The 16,530-nt window shown below is 32.2% G+C and overlaps 2 long non-coding RNA genes across 3 annotated transcripts; one reads left to right on the plus strand and one right to left on the minus strand.

Moving 5' to 3' along the window:
• Positions 1-662: 662 nt before the first annotated feature.
• On the minus strand, positions 663-5,663 carry LOC134695403 (uncharacterized). Of its 2 annotated transcripts, none has more exons than XR_010102751.1 (3): positions 5,576-5,663; positions 1,961-2,048; positions 663-1,084 (listed from the first exon to the last, which is right to left on the minus strand). It is a non-coding gene; the product is annotated as an uncharacterized LOC134695403 (long non-coding RNA). The 2 variants fall into 2 exon arrangements; XR_010102752.1 differs by lacking the exon at positions 5,576-5,663 and adding an exon at positions 5,495-5,553.
• Positions 5,664-9,531: 3,868 nt separating this feature from the next.
• Positions 9,532-13,794, plus strand: LOC134695404 (uncharacterized). Its single transcript, XR_010102753.1, has 3 exons — positions 9,532-9,798; positions 11,334-11,532; positions 13,554-13,794. It is a non-coding gene; the product is annotated as an uncharacterized LOC134695404 (long non-coding RNA).
• Positions 13,795-16,530: the final 2,736 nt, after the last annotated feature.

Raw genomic sequence — 16,530 nt, forward strand, 5'->3', positions numbered from 1 at the left:
ATCCCATGGGATTTTTATTATCCCATGGGATTTTTAATATCCCATGGGACAACATAAAATCCTATGGGATTAAAATTATAAATATATATATATAAATATAAAGTTATGTGTATGTTACAATGAATGCTGTTTGGTCATGTTGGTAGTAAAATGTTTTAAATGTATACGAGTTTTTTTTATAATTTTTATATATATATACATATATATAATTTTTTTGTAAATTTTGTCACAAACATGTTTTTTATTTGTTTATATGACAATAAATATTATTCTTATTTTGGAATGTATAATAATAATATTTTACAGTCAAAGAATAAAGTTCTTTCACTGAAACAAAATGATGAAATTTCTAAATAAATGAAAAAATATTGTTTTGAAATCTTTGTCTTGTTTATTCTAATATGAAAAATAGAACTGAAAAAATATTTCATATTCTGACTGAATAGTTCACTCTTTTCATGAGGTAAGATTTTCTTTGTTATAGGTTCATTGCAATACTTGTATAGGCAAACAATTTGAATTATATATACCTTTGTGGTGTACATAAAAGTATGCTTATATTTGCAAATTTATAATATAAACACTTTTTGTTAAAGTTTTTGCTTTCTTTATTCACAACTTGCTATATACAATTATTCAGTCCACTATATATGAGTGAAGTCAATAAATAATTTCATTCACTAGAATATTCCTGCAATTCTTAGACAAAATATTTTTTCAATCTGTTCTTCAAAGATCTTCCTCTGTACATCTTTATTGAATGGAGAGATTCAAATGAGAAGACAAAGCAAGTTTATTTGGACAACAACATTCTAATATCTTGTTCATTCATTCCATCTTTCAATTGATAATTACATTGTTGTATTTATATGATCAAGTTCTTGTGCATCAATGATCGTGATGATATGACTCATTTTTGTTTATAGTCATCATGTTGAAATTTCCTCTTTCAAATAAATGTAGGAAAAAACATGTTCCATTTCAAATTAATAAAAAAGTCGCACCATGGAGAAAAATATCAGCTTTAAGTTTTCCGTTCAGTATTGATCTGTGAATGATGACCATGAAAATTGAGATGTCTGACCTACAAATACACAAACTCAAAAATTATCAGTGAAGAGATCAATAAAATGGCTATTTTATCATGTTTATGATTAATATGATAAACTTTCATTTAAATATTCAAGTACTAAATTACAGAAATCACTAAAATTTTATAATAGTTTAGTTAAAGTACAGCTTATTTAAAATTATAATAAAAAATATAGGCCACCGATGAGTTAAATAAGATATTATATTTCTAATGCCAAAAAAATGGCATTTTTGCACTAAAGGGAGATAATTTGGAGCTTTTTCAATGATACATATGCATTTCAAAAGTCATCTGGGGCCAAACCCAATTGATTGTTTTGAATGATTTGGTGTACCATATGATAAAGTTATAAATAAAATGAGTAATGAAAAAAAATTATTAAACATTTTTCTGAAATTGTTATACCCTAGAGCCTCCTTAAATGTCATTTGATCTCTATTGGAGAAATGTCTCATTGGAAATCAGACTGCTAAGTGTTTCTTATTTTTATATCAACCCAGCCATATTATACCTGTCTTATATCAGGAGCTTGTACATAGTTCAGTGGTTGATGTTGGTTCATATCCGTCATTTTTTTTTTTCATAATTTTTTGTTTTTGTAAATTAGTCTGGTATATTTGACGTTTGAATTGATGCTCTGTTTCAAATTTGGTTAGTGTTGACTTTTATAGATTACTATAACATGTATAGGGTATGGGTTTTCTCATTACTTACAGGTCATCAATGGCCTCTAATAAGTAATTACAATTCTTACATCCACTAAATTGAACTCTGATGGATAGTTTTCTCTTTCATGATACCACATCTTATTTTAATAAATATTTAATCATTATTCAAGGACAAAAACTTTTATAACTGTGGACTTACCATTTAGGCTTTGTTGACCTCTGTAAATCTTATTTTGTTGATAATTTCTTCTGTTTATAGTTTCCCCTTTATCTTTCATGTTCTTGTCCTACACATAAAAGGGTAAACATCATTTAATGACAAAAATAACTACTACATGTATTACATAATTAGTAGGCAACTGAAAATGTTGTCTTATTTGTATATATAACATCAACTTACTCATTATTCATGCCGTTCAATATCATGAATATTATCATTATTCTATGAATATGAGGTCACAGTAAAATTAACCTTGGCAGGCAGACAGACAAGTAGACCTATGCTTAAAAAATCTAAGGCCCAAATTAAAAATATGTTTGTTTCCCCTCCCCCCACACGGGTCAAAAATAAGCGCCCGAGTCAAAAAATTAAAAATCTAAGGCCCAAATTAAAAATATGTTTGTTTCCCCTCCCCCCACACGGGTCAAAAATAAGCGCCCGAGTCAAAAAATTATTTTCCACAATAAATGGAAATTATTTTTTTCCTGAAAATAATTTGTTTCCATTTTTGGAAAGTGCTTGGAAGCAGAAGGATTGATAATCTGAATAAATACACTCAAATTGAGCACAAACAACTGATAAGTGGCCTGGACTGGACAAGTCAAACCATTCATGTGACCATGCTATGACAATCACATCCATTTAAAAAAAACTAGAGGCTCTCAAGAGCCTGTGTCGCTCACCTGTTAATGTGTTTACTGATGTCTTATCCATCTTCGTTGGTAGGCGGGGTCATTAGACACTTTTTTTTAAAATAGATACCCTAGTATTATGATGGTGGCCAAGTTTGGTTAAATTTGGCCAAGTAGTTTTAGAAATGATTTTATACAAGTTACAAAAATGACGAAAAGTTGTTCAATATTGACTATAAAGGGCAATAACTCCTTAAGGGGTCCTCTAACAATTTTGATCATGCTGACTTATTTGTAGATCTTACTTTGCTGAACATTATTGCTGTCTACAGTTTATCTCTATCTATAATAGTATTCAAGATAATAACCAAAAACTGCAAAATTACCTTAAAATCACCAATTTTAGGGCAGCAACCCAACAACAGGTTGTCCAATTCATTTGTGAGGGGATAGATCTTATTCTGATGGACATTTAAATCTTGAAAGATTTGCCCTAAATGTCTTAGTTGCAAAGATATAAAGCAAAACCTGCATGTTACCACTATGTCCTAATTTTAGCCATTTCAGCCATTTTGTTTGGTAGGCTGGGTCATCGGACACATTTTTTAAACTACAAACCACAATGATGATTGTGGCCAAGTTTGGTTAAATTTGGCAAAGTAGTTTCAGTGAGGAATATTTTTAAAAAAGTTACAAAAAATGATGAAAAGTTGTTAAAAATTGACTATAAAGTGCAATAATTCCTTAAGGGGTCGACTGACAATTTTGGTCATGTTGACTTATTTGTAGGTCTTACTTTGCTGAACATTATTGCTTTTACAGTTTATCTCTATCTATAATAGTATTCAAGACAATAACCAAAAACTGCAAAATTTTCTTAAAATAACCATTTCACAGGCAGCAACCCATCAACAGGTTGTCCGATTCGTCTGAAAATTTCAGGGCAGATAGATCTTGACCTGATCAACAATTTAACCCCCAGTCAGATTTGCTCTAAATGCTTTGGTTTTTGAGTTATAAGCCAAAAACTGCATTTTACCCCTATGTTCTATTTTTAGCCATGGCGGCCATCTTGGTTGGTTGGCCGGGTCACGCCACACATTTTTTAAACTAGATACCCCAAGGATGATTGTGGCCAAGTTTGGTAGAATTTGGTCCAAAGAACAATAAAATGCGGTCATGGTTTATATATATGAATCCACACCTTACAATTGTTTCATATCTACCAAATATAATCTACCTGTAACTTTAAACATATGATAAACTGACAAAACAATGCAGTGTTTCATTGACCAATGAACCATGAAAATGAGGTCAAGTTCATATAAAATATGACAGACAGCTAAGTGCATCTTACAATTATTTCATTCACTAAATAAAGGGGCCTTATTGCTTACAGTATCCGGAAAATAGACCAAACCACAAAAACTAAATATTTTCAAAGTTCCTTATACCCTGCCAATTTGTTATGGTTGTGCCTGTTCCAAGTCAGGATCCGATAATTCAGTGATTGTCGTTTGTTTATGTGTAACATATCTGTTTTTCAATTTTTTTGTACATAAATTAGGTTGTTAGTTTTCAACTTTCAACTTGGCTATCATGTGTCAAATCATACAAGTTTTGGGAAAACAGGAAGTTGTCGAGTGATGAATCTGAAAATGCATCACACGGTATAGCTGACTTATTTAACCCTGAAACCAAATTTCAGAAATCCTTCTATTGTAGTTCCTAAGGAAAATGTGACGAAAAATATTCATCGGACGGACTGACTGACGCAAGGATGGATGGACAGACAGGGGTAAAACAGTATACCCCCCCTTTTTTAAAGTGGGGGCATAATTTTAATATGGGGCTATAAAAACCCATGCAAGATGTCAAAACAGAAAGAAGTAACCTAATTCTTACTTGTTAGGGGCTTTTTATTTATTGTCGGTTATACATATAACAATACAACATATTAAAGGTCTGTCATGTCTGTAGAGCTTTTATCCGACATACATATATATGACAAGCACAATACATTTGTACATGAAACATAAAGCTCATCACTGAGATAGTAGTCTCAGATAGAGGGAGGCGGGCTCAACCAAACTCCCCTATTCAATCTGAATGCAGGACAGAAAGTCAGTCAAAAAGTCACACACTGTCCCAGGACAAAAAGTAACATTTTAGTTTTGAGATTATTTTTCTTTGAACAAAAAAACACTCTTTTTGTATTTTTCTTGAAATTTTATATATACATGAACATGATGTAGCAACTTTAAATTAAAATTTATTAAAAACAAATAAATCAGTGCATAAGGTTTGCGCACATTACCATTACATTTGCGCAAAAAAATCACTACGTTTAAGTGCAGCTTTTGATCATGTTGATTACATTTGCACGCATTTTTTAACATATAAATATAAAAAAAAAGATATAGTATGATTGCCTTTTACAGCTGACTATGCGGTATGGGCTTTACCTCGGGCTTTGCTCATTGTTGAAGGCTGTATGGTGACCTATGGTTGTTAATGTCTGTGTCATTTTGGTCTCTTGTGGACAGTTGTCTCATTGGCAATCATACCATATCTTCTTTATATTGGCTTATGGTTGAAGGCCGTAAAGACCTCTAGTTGTTAATGTCTGTGTCATTTTGGTCTCTTGTGGACAGTTGTCTAATTGGCAATTATACCACATCTTTTTTATATTATGAACAATTTCCTAAAATTAAAAATGAATATATGTAATAAAAAGAAGATATTTCAAAATATTTTTTCATTTATATTCAATCAATTGTCAACAAATTGTTTGTGACTTTTTGTCCTATCAACTTTGTTACTTTATGCCTGAGTTTGACATGTGTTTGACTTTTTGTCCAGTGACTTTCTGTTCGTTTACCTTCCATCTTAATCAGTGAACTGAATAATTGTTTTTTGCAGAAGTCCAGGGAGTGTTAAAAATCACATGTGCAAGACTTACACAGGGACTACACAATCTCGAGTACACAATACTTTTTCAGAATGTCAGCAAAAAAGAATCACTGGTGACAGGGGAGTGTAATCGATGAATTGATCCTGAATCAGATAAGATTTTCCCGGTACGTCTAAACACCGCTCAGGAGGACCTCCTGGGTGCACACATGCAGGGCATACAAAGTGCACTCATGGCAGATCCTATATAGTCGCCGTCGTATCTGCACACATGATGAATGTATATATTCGTTATAGATCGTCATCTCTTCTCAATTTTGGAGCATCTTCGCTAGAGAGAGAGCGGGAGTGGATCGTAACCCTTGGCTAGCGAAGATGATTTTAGAGTTAAATTTGCAAGCAACCTCTTAAGATTTTAAAATAATAATGGCTACTAAAAATATATTATTGCCTCCAATTTTCGCAATTTTTTCGCCATATAAAATATTTAGGCGACTGTGCTTTTAGTGAATATAAACGATGACGAGGCCTCACGAATAAATATAAATATGAAATATACTGGAACATCGATTAGCATAGATCGAGCAGCAGAGTAAACTTCCACATAAATCTCGAAGTTATTTACGCCGGATGATATAGACTGTGCTCCTGAATAAAGTTGTCAAATACATTAATTTGTGTTTTTTACTTCTACAAGAAATTTGATTCAAATGCTAATTACGCACCATTTGCTGAGCAGAGAATCATTCTAAGCCAGGAACCGTCTATACTAACTGATAACAACTAGTAAGAATAGAAAGTCTCTGTAAAAAGGCAGTCAATCCTAACAGAACTGTATTAACTTAATGATACATGTACATCAAGTTCCAGCACCTCAACATTGAAGCACCCCTGCCTTGCATACTGAGATGGCAAACTGGTGTGTGTCAGTATTTTAATATAAAACTGCGTAGGTTCATATCGTTTGATTCAACGTTTGTTTGGTTATTTTTTAATGATCGTTGTAAAATTATATCTAAATCTTTGTTAAAATACGAATTTAAATTGTTCAATTCCTTCTATTTCATAATTTTGTCAAAGTCTACTTTTTAAAGTATTAAATTTTACAGAAAAAAATAATATTCCATTTTGATTTGAAGAAAATCTTTTTGAACCGTCATGACATGGTGTTGCAAAGCTGATTACAGGTAACTATAACATACAGTAATTTTCCATTACGACAGTGCGTGTATTCTCGGGTGTGTATAACGTATAGTTTTCTAGAGAACATCCTGTCTACGTGTATTACAGATTGATGACATTATACAACATTTCTTTGGTTAAATGTGATAAGGTATCTGTGTCCATTCCCTATTTCAACGCCACTAATTTTTCGAAGAAAAAAAAATTAAAAAAAATTATATGAAATTAAGAAGAAAAGTAGCAAATATAAACTTCAGTAATTGCGCATTGAGTAAACATAATTTCAATATTGCATGAACAAATCCGTGAGAAAACGTATATATACATGTATGAATAAAGATGTGTTTAAAAAGACGGCTTTATTTCACACTAGGACCTAAGATAACTAGAACTAAGCAATGGTTGATCCAGAAATTTTCATAAGTGGGGACTCATTGACTGCCTTAGAGGGGTCACGTCCAGTCATGCTTCCGTGATTCCCTATATAATCTACCATTTGTTTCCCAAGATTTAGGAGGGGGCTGGTACACTCATATATATATAAATATACCTCTGCGGCGGAGCCAGCCATTTGAAAAGGAGGGGGTCCCAACCCAGGACAAAAGGGGGAGGGGTGGTTCCAACCATATGTCCCCATTCAAATGCATTGATCGTTCAAAAAAGGGGTGGTTCCAACCCCAGAACCCCCCCCCCCCCCCTGGATCCGCCACTGATACCTAGTATGCATATAATTAAGAACAGCTTTGAATATATGCATATAGAATATATATTACAAATGCCAAAACCTGCAAGAAAGAAACATTTATATTCGGTGATTTTTACACTAAACGTTTTCGTAATTTGTTTTGAAAATATTAAAAAGTACATGTACATCGTTTTTTCAAGATTTGTATAGTAACTGGTTTAATTAAGTCCCCTTGATGAAATTTAAATTGCGAGACGCTAATTAATAAACTATGATCTATCTATCGGCATTCGTCGTTATTTGGGATACGTCACGGATGACCGATGGTCATATTCAATACGATATACCAATCATCATTTGAATTAGGTCAATTGATCTTTAATAATTAGGACTAATTGGTGATGGCAGAGAATAAATCGCTGGTGAAGATTAAAAACATATAGAAGTAAACTTTGCCAAAAAAAAAAGGTTTCCTTGGAAATAATTATGAAAATATATGAATATGCTAAATATTTTTTTTTCCGAAATAATAATTAAAGACGTTTAGAAATAACAAATTTTCACAGTTGGGAAATTTTCAATTCAAGTTATTTCATTTTGAAAACGTTGTGTGGTCATTAGTAAGTTTTCTCTTTGTTATAGCTCTGGGGCCTTGTCTTTATGGAGTATCCCAGTTAAATATTTCGACATCTTATATGACTCTTATATCCTTGAAACAATGCAGATCTACATTTTTAATGCATATTAGACGAGAACTTTATTTTATATAGATCAGACCATTTCATGAAATTATGTTTTGCCAAATATGCAAGAAAAGTCGTATACCAGTTTAACGTTATTATAACGCGACCGTCAAATTACGGTTACGGGGACATTTCATTGGACATCTTAGATCGTTTCGGATTTTCTACCTGCAACTCAAACAAAAGTAGATATCATATCATTTTAAAGGAAATTAAATGTGTTTTCCATTCATATCAGTTAACAGGTGATAAAAATTTGAGATATAGTAGAATTTCGTTTGATAAAAAGCCTCTGAATTATTCTTTGTGTTATTTTGTCCATCGGGACATTTTATTGGACACGGGGAAAATGACGATGTTTTTAAAATAAGACCGCAGTTACATAATGATGACTTCAGATAGCTTCTTCGGAACATGTATAATTTTTCTGATATTATTAAAATCCATTTTCGTATGTTATATATTATGTAATTAAAGACAGAAAGGTTTTTTACGGGTTGAGCAGCAAATTGGGACATTTTTTCTCTTTTTTGTTTAAACTTTTCTGACGATCTTCCTACTCTTATAGTCAAAAACGTCTATTGCTTCATTTAACGTTAAATTTATACAATATAATTGTAAAATTTTAAACCATTCTACTTACTAATGAATCCGCACTGGGATTTCAAAGACGCACCTAAAACAAAATTGTAACAGCGGGACACCCTTAAAATGACGTTATAGGCATCGAAATGAGCATTTTTTTTTCATTAAAAAATTGACAAAACACAAATTCATCTATGTTATTGATTTCTATGGTTTATTTCCTTTCGAATGATATGCATAACATGGCTATTTATTGTATAGGATAAGAGCATGAATTTGAATAACACGCTATCTAACCCATATTTCCAAAGTGACACCAATATCGTGCGCAACGTCATAACCATTATATTTCATGACACTGCATGAAAAAGAAATGGACTTATCGCATAATACCAGAACCAGAGACATATATATTGTATCTAATATCTCTGCCAGAACTAAAAAAAAATAAATACAGTAAGTCCACATACACATATTAAGAGGGTATGGATGTGAATTAACAGAATAGAGAACAAAGGACAAAGAAAAAAAGGAATAAAGAATAGTGAAAGAAAGAGAATAATGTTGAAAAAGTGTAAGTTATTAAAAATATAACTTAAAAAAGAAGACAGAAAAAAGACACCCCTCCGAGACGAGCCTTACATGCATTGTTATAATTCAAGGTTAATTTTACGGCGGCTCATTTTATTTTGGCTTAGAAATAAACATAATTGACAAGTTTCCTTCCCCTGCATTCTCGATCCCACATGTAAATAGCACGGTGATTTCAAAAAGACATTGATACATCATTACAACAGTTTCACTTGCCGTCAGTATTTGAATATATTGATGAAGAAGGTATAGAAGATTAATGCACGCACACTATTATCCACCACAGGCCTAAATAGTTAGTCCGCAAACAACGAGGGTCATAAAAACCCAGCACTTTGAACACAGACACCGGCATGGTGTGAATCTGAAAGCTTCCCACTATCCATTTCTACCCATAGAAAACTTTTGCCTTTCATTTATCAACAATGAAATATGTTGATATTAATGGTATATAAGAATTATTGGGGAATTCAAACCATTCCTATTGTAAGTGATAAAACTGAATTTATATCGGGGTGATTGAAACGAGGAAAATAAAGGGGGGATCAGGAGTTCAGGGCCCCCTGTTTGGGAAAAGAATTAGTTGATTATATATGGAATCACTGAGTCATGGCAGGAGCAGGCCCCTCTTAGGCAGTCGAATATGCTATTATCTTGTAAACGGTCCAGATCCCCATCCCTAAACCATATATATTTTTGAATGGGACGATAAAAAAAATCAAATGAAATTAAAAGGAGGTCTTAGGGGGTTACCCCACCCTGCTCAATTTGAGAATGTGCTATTATCTTGTGAACGATCCAGATCCCCACCCCTAAACCATATATATTCTTGTCCATGTTGTCGGGGACAATAAAATTAATAATGAAATAAAATAAAAGTGAAGTCCAACCCCCTCTAGTTTGAAAACTTGTAAACAGTTAACATCCCCACCCCTAAACCATATTTATATATTTTTGTAAAGAACAATAAAACAAATCAAAGGAAATATAGGGAGAGTCCATGGGGTTCACCCCCACCCCCACATGTTTGAGATCCCCTGTCATCCAGTGGTTAGGTGAAAAAATTTCAGGATCCCTGATCCCCACCCTCAAACCATATATATTCTTGTATGATAATGCGACAATAAAACAAATCAAATGAATATAGGACCATCCCCTTTGTCTTGGGTTGGGACCCCCCCCCCCCTTTTTTTAAATGGCTGGATCCGCCCCAGCATACCATCTAGCTATCTATAAAGGCTTTTAAAATATGGAATCAAACAAGGAAATTAACAGTGTAGGCAACTGTCTTGAATTTAAAAAAAGTCTTTTACATTACCATGATTACATATATAAAAATGTTAAAAATTTTTGTGCATTTATTTTTGCTTATCGTATTTTCAATAATGGACAAAATTGCATGATTGAATATTGTAATTTAAGAAAAATCAGCATACATGATATAAAATGGGAAGTGGAAACTGGGAATTTGACAAAGAGACAACAATCCAATCAAAGAGCAGACAACGGCCGAAGGTCACCTATGGGTCTTCAATGCAGTGAGAAAAATTCGGCACTGGTCTTCAGCTCATAAATATGTATCAGAAATGAAAACGAGATACAGCTTTCAGTTGCATTAATAAAAACCTCACAATAAGTTCTGAATATCAGAATATACAGTTCTGCAAGATTCTCTCAAAATGTAGACATAGAGCTGAAAAACTGTCAGTGACTGTAAAATTAATCATGCTTACATTAAAGTCTATGGAGTCTATCTTAATATGCATACTCTCGTACAAAGGAATATAAGTATGCAATAGACATCAAGTTTTCAAAAATAAGAGTATCTATGCCATTGATTTACAATATTTTAATCAAGTAATAATTTCGGTTTGTTTAAATATTTCGGAGGTTAGTATGACCTCCTCTTTGGTGATGATGTGTTCGTTTTAAATTTGGGAAAATTATTTGTACATGTACCAACAAAAATAAAAACACAAAGTCAATCTAGAATTATGTTTTTATCATTTTTTTATGTTTAGGTTGTCAGCAAGATGAAAAGGACAAGTATGCAGTTCAAAATTCAAAATGTGGATAAGTTGAGGTTCTAGGTCTTACCTTTGCAGATTTTCATATTTTGCATGAATGAATTCAAAGGTTATGTGATGGACAGCAGAGAAAGAAAAAAACAACTTTACAATTATCCTGCTCCTGGATAAATGTAAAACATCTTGTTTTTCGGTAAGTTTCATGCTCTGTTTTGATAGTGTTAGTGCATTCATCTTTCCAGTCTTTCCTCTAAATTGTAAGTTTTTGGTGAGTGTTCACCATGAATTTCAGTAAGCATGGTAAGTAACTTGTGGATTTACATGTATATATACTCAAAATTTAGTACTAATATTAATGGGATTTGAGCATGACATCCGGCCAAATAAAATTGAGAATGGAAATGGGGAATGTGTCAAAGAGACAACAACCCGACCAAAATAAAAAAACACAACAGCAGAAGGTCACCAACAGGTCTTCAATGTAGCGAGAAATTCCCGCACCCGGAGGCGTCCTTCTGCTGGCCCCTGAACAAATATATACTAGTTCAGTGATAATGAACGCCATACTAATTTCCAAATTGTACACAAGAAACTAAAATTTAAAAAATACAAGACTAACAAAGGCTAGAGGCTCCTGACTTGGGACAGGCGCAAAAATGCGGCGGGGTTAAACATGTTTGTGAGATCTCAACCCTCCCCCTATACCTCTAACCAGTGTAGAAAAGTAAAAGCATAACAATACGCACATTAAAATTCAGTTCAAGAGAAGTCCGAGTCTGATGTCAGAAGATGTAACCAAAGAAAATAAACAAAATGACAATAATACATAAATAACAACAGACTACTAGCAGTTAACTGACATGCCAGCTCCAGACTTCAATTAAACTGACTGAAAGATTATGATTTCATCATATGAACATCAGGCACAATCCTTCCCGTAAGGGGTTTAGTAACATACCATCATAACATATATGAAAAGAACATGCTTGTTAATCATGTTTATGTTCCAGAACATACAAGTATTTGGACTGTATGCATACAGTCTGCCCAATTTTAAAAAGTTGGTCAAGTTTATTACAAACAAATGTATAGTACAGATCAACATAACTGAAATCTTTAATAGATTAATACAAAAAGTTTAATTGCAGTTAAAATAAAAACACAGGTTTGGTCGAGCTGGTACCAGACAGTACAAGTATACTTAAATGGTCTGACTATACACATATGGTGGGACTGTAAGTTCTGGACCGTAAAAGTAAGATCCGAATACTGATATGGTCTGGAACATTTATACATGTCTTAAAATTAATATCAAACACATTGGTGTTTTTGAACTTGGTAATAAGTTATTTGATAGAACTATAATGTTTTGGGATATCAAAATCAAAAATATCCCATTTTTACTTTTGATAAAGAAGAAGATCATTGATGTATGTTTAAATGTATATTAAAATGAGACAGCAAGCCAACAACACAAAAAATAAGGATAAAACATACATATTTTTTTTGTATCAATGTTATAATTTCCAATATGTTCAAAGAGTTCAAGGTATTTTTTCATTGAAATAAAACACAAATTGAAATCTGTCTGAACTTCAAAAGCTTAAAGAAATATTGTTTCTGTTGTCTGCATTTTGTATAATATATTGCAAATTCTTGTGAATAATGGAATGTTATTATAGTTGTCTAAAGTTTTAACATTGATCTTTATACTGTAAATTCATAAATTATTGTGTGCATTTATTATTGCGATTCTGTCATTTTAGACTTAAATGCGATTTTAAATTTTACGATTTTGAGAAAAATCCTGTTTAATCCATATAAAATATTTCATAATGCGAGTTTAAATTATTGTGTCTACAACTCTGTTGCATTTTTCGCAATAAAAAAAAAATCGCATTAATTCTGAATTTACAGTTTATATATATACTATGTATATAACTTGGGAAAATACCCAAATGTTATAAAGAAGAATAATTTAATTGATTGTTATATGGTATTAGAATAGGAAGATGTGGTATATTGCTAATTTGACAACCCTTCATCAGAGACCAAAGGATGTAGGCTGTTAGCAACTGATGACACTGGACAACCTGTAACAATCAGTAAAATCCATACCGCATAGCTATTTTTATTGAAAATCATATTATTGCTACATGTATGAAAACAATTTTGTATAATCCATTACTTTAGATTTTATTGGTTCTTTTTCAGAAGGATTGAAATTCACCACCTAGAATAAATGGAGAAAACATAGAAACAAGACCAGAATAAATTCGAAGACAAAAGTTGGATCAGTTATTATTTTCATCACTCAGTCAATGATTTGAAGTTCTTTTAAATTCAAAAAAATATTGAAACCACAATAATGTCAAAGTTCTGTACTGAATGTCCAAAAAGTGGACTATACCATCAAACAATGCTGGATGATAAGAAACTATTAATGTTTTGTGTTGAGAGATATGGCAAATAATTGTGTTTCAAGAAAGTATTCTATAATTCATGAATAAACATATATTGATACTTACATTATCTGCTTTGTTGTTTAAAAGTTTAGTTTTGAACAGTTAACAAATGTTAAAGAACAATATGCTAAATTAACATTTCCCAAGAAAAAAAGATATTCAATTAAAAAGATTCATCTTATAATAATTTACTACCAAATAGAATACATTGTAACATACACATTACTGTTTATATATATCTATATATTTACAATTAGAATCCCATAGGATTTTAATTTGTCCCATGGGATATTGAAAATCCCATGGGATAATAAAAATCCCATGGGATTTTTTTTGTCCCATGGGACAACAAATATCCCATGGGACTACAATAATCCCATGGGACAAAAAAAAATCCCATGGGATTTAACCAAAATCCCATGGGATAATGGTTAATCCCATGGGATTTAGCCCTGTCCCATGGGATATTGAAAATCCCATGTTTTTATAATTCAAATTGCAAAATAAATATGAGAGAAACTGTAGAAACCCAATGAAATTATTGAATCCCATGTAATTCTGCACATTTTGGTTATATACATGATATTGTAGCTCTTGTTTGAGGCGGCGGCGGATTTGCAAATGAGTGTTTTGCAAATTAAAAGTGTCCAGTGTTCATAATACATATTCTTTTATATACAGCTATGTCGTAATAACGACATAGCTATTTCGTTATTACGACATGTTATGTCGAAATTACGACATGCTTTGTCGTAATTACGACATAATATTTTTTTTTTGAATGGCCCTTATCGGCTTCCGTAGTACATACATCACTATGTCGTAATAAAGACATCACTACATATGTCGTAATAACGACATCACTTTGTCGTAATAACGACATCGCTATATATATAAAAAAAAAGAATATGGTTTATATATTATGATTGCCAAGAGACTAAATTACACAGAAATTAACAACCATATGTCATTGTAATGACTTCAATAATGAACAAAGCCCCCGCATAGCCAGCTATAAAAGGTCACAAAATGACAAATGTTAAACAATTTAATTCAAACGAGAAAATCAACGGCTTTATTAATGTACAAAAAAATGAACGAAAAATAAATATGTTACACAGCCACTGAATTACATGCTCCTGATCTCATAATTAGGACAAAATTAGCGTTATCACTTTTTGAGGCGATAGGAAATTCGATATGGTCGTTAGTGAGAGCAAAGTTTGTAATTGATCTTTTTTCAGAATAATGAACACCAAATGCAATCTAGCCTACAGTTATATTACTTGCACACAATACAACTTTATTTTATAATCAAGTATAATGAGACCCGGTTGCACAGGGGAGCGATTCAGACTCTTTGGAGCCACCAGTTATGTTTGACATGTACAGATTCATGTAAAATAAGACTGCATTTCTATTGCAGGTTATAAAGAAGAGGAATTGTTTAAAGCTTTTCGCAATAAAGACTATGTTAAATTTTGGACTCATAGTGCTCAGACCCATGGACCTCTGTACCATCATTTGTACACAATTGAATCTTAATGTCCTACTGATGCTTGATGCACATTACAAAAATACAGCGTCCTCCCCATTGAAGCCTTAATTATAACTTTGGACCTCAAGTTTTTTAAACAAATATTCCCCATGACAACTATTCCTACAAACTTAGGGAGAGGTTTATGATACCACTAACATGTTTAACCCCGCCACATTATGTATGAATGTGCATGTTCCAAGTCAGGAGTCTGTACTAAATAAAGGATCTAAATAGCCTGAATCGTTCATCATTTCAATGGGTCCCATTATACTTGATTATGAAATAAAGTTCTATTATGTGCATACATATAGATTAAATAAAATTAATATTAATTATGAATAAACTTGATTGAATTCAATGTTTATCATTATAAAACTAGAGGCTCTAAAGAGCCTGTGTCGCTCACCTTGGTCTATGTGAATATTAAACAAAGGACGCAGATGGATTCATGACAAAATTGTGTTTTGGTTATGGTGATGTGTTTGTTCATCTTAATTTACTGAAAATTCTAGCTGCTTACATTTGTTCAATTATCTCTATATATAATTAACTTGGCCAAGTAGTTTCAGAGGAGAAGATTTTTGTAAAAGATTACTAAGATTTACGAAGAAATTGTTAAAACATGACTATAAAGGGCAATAACTCCTAAAGGGGTCAACTGACAATTTCGGTCATATTGACTTATTTGTAGATCTTACTTTGCCAACATTTATTGTTTTTTTACAGTTTATCTCTATCTATAACAATATTCAAGATAATAACCAAAAACAGCAAAATTTCCTTAAAATTACCAGTTCATGGTCAGCAACCCAACAACGGAATGTCGGATTTATCTGAAAATTTCAGGGTAGATAGATTTTGACCTGAGAATCAATTTTACTTCAATGTCAGATTTGCTTTAAATGCTTTGGTTTTTTAGTTATAAGCCAAAAACTGAATTTTACCCCTATGTTCTATTTGTGGCGGCCATCTTGTCTCGTCACACATTTTTTAAACTAGATATCCAAATGATGATTGTGGCCAAGTTTGGTTTAATTTGGCCCTGTAGTATCAGAGGAGAAGATTTTTGTAAAAGATTACTAAGATTTACAAAAAATTGTTAAAAATTGACTATAAAGGGCAATGACTCCTAAAGGGGTCAACTGACCATTTCGGTCATGTTGACTTATTTGTTAATCTTACTATG

Source organism: Mytilus trossulus, chromosome 13 (genome assembly GCF_036588685.1).
Source record: "Mytilus trossulus isolate FHL-02 chromosome 13, PNRI_Mtr1.1.1.hap1, whole genome shotgun sequence".
NCBI classification, from domain to species: domain Eukaryota; kingdom Metazoa; phylum Mollusca; class Bivalvia; order Mytilida; family Mytilidae; genus Mytilus; species Mytilus trossulus.